This window comes from Scleropages formosus, chromosome 16, assembly GCF_900964775.1.
Source record: "Scleropages formosus chromosome 16, fSclFor1.1, whole genome shotgun sequence".
In the NCBI taxonomy this organism is placed as follows: Eukaryota; Metazoa; Chordata; class Actinopteri; order Osteoglossiformes; family Osteoglossidae; genus Scleropages; species Scleropages formosus.
Window position 1 is genome coordinate 9,046,496 of NC_041821.1, and position 1,649 is coordinate 9,048,144.

Sequence of the window (1,649 nt, forward strand, 5' to 3'; positions counted from 1 at the left end):
AGGCTCTCAAAGGTTCTCCAGTTACAATGAGATCTTCAGATGTATTTTTTTCTTTATTTATTTATTTTGTTCACGTCTCGAAAATAAGTTTTTATAATAGGAAGTACCTTCAGCAGACCTACAGCAAACAAGTCATTGCGATGCTGTCAGTGACAGTCTATGCGTTTCAGAAGAATCAGGGTACTAGCCTGGTGCTACACTAACACTGCAAATTCCCGACAAGTTTGTTTGGTAGAAGAAAAGAACTTCCAACAATATTGCACAAAGACTGGAGAAAACCTGAAGGAGAAAGAAAAAAAAAAAAAAAAAAAACAAAATCATCAGTGCTGGATATTCCCGGACTCACTTATTTTATCCTTTTTGCCGAGAAAACGAAAATGTCAGATGAGATCATGATCATGAGTACAAAAAACACAAGACGCGCATCGCCGAGAGCTGCTCGGTTTCCTTTAGGGTTTCAAAACGCTCTGACTTCGTACGGCTGAAGGCACCAAAGCGAAGGAGCACAAGATGCGTTCGGCGAAGCCGCAGCTTCCGACAGGCACTCGGCTCCGTGTCATTATTGCCGCATTCATCGGCGCGTTGGGCAGCACCACTCCCCCCCCTCCCACTCGCTATCTGGCGCCCCCACTCTAAACTTCACAACTTTTACACACACTGTACTGCAAATCATACATTCTGCTTGCAAAGAATTCTACTAGTACTACTATTATTATTATTATTATTATTATTAATGACTGCAACTAGCTTTCATTTAGCTGCCGTCACTTGAATCCAAGGCGATTTCCACTCGAGGAATGTATGTGCTATTTGTCGGATTGTTTTGTTGTGGTTATAATTCGGTATATTATTCGTATTGGTGAGGTTCAGTCTTGCGCTTTCAGAAAGAAATAAAAATAAAAAAGTTAACGTTTCGCTGAATTATTCAGGTAAACGTCATGGGTGTTTCATAAATTACCTGTGCTAAACGCTGACACGGTGAAGCACAAACAGAAGATGCACATGCGAATTGGTGAAAAAAAAAAAAGATAATTAAAGGTCCTTCACGTTTTGACGGTACGCCTTCTCCATCCAACACCCCCCACCCCTCCCCGTTTTGAGAAAATGTAAACCTTGGGAAATTTAATAGAAGAAAGACATTCGATTCGGTCGTTATGTCGTGTCACCTTCTCATTTTATAAGAAGCGCATCTTTATTATAAAGTACCATATAAAGTATGGTGTTTATACCAAGTAACCAAAAGTATTTGAAAGGTTTTCAAAGAGTTAATGCATAATTTAACGCTCGAAACGCAGAGAAGTGTCTTGCTGCATAGGGTTGCTAAAGAATTTAACATTAATTTCTTATGAAAAATATAGGTATAGAATGTTTTAATTGTCTATTATTATCATATAATTTGTTTATTATGCCTAATTAGTGGCTTATTATTATTATTACAACAAACTCTGTTCTGTAACACTTGTATTACTTGAACGGTAATCATTTGTAATATTGTGTTTGTAATATTCGCAGTTTTTGCAGTCTGGTTGTTGCCTCATGTCTCCATACGCACGTAGGAGAACGAAGGAAAACATATTTTCAATATTTTTGGCTCTGCGACTGAGAAGACGTCGAGAACCGGAAGTGCGTCATATTCAAGCGCCCGCCTG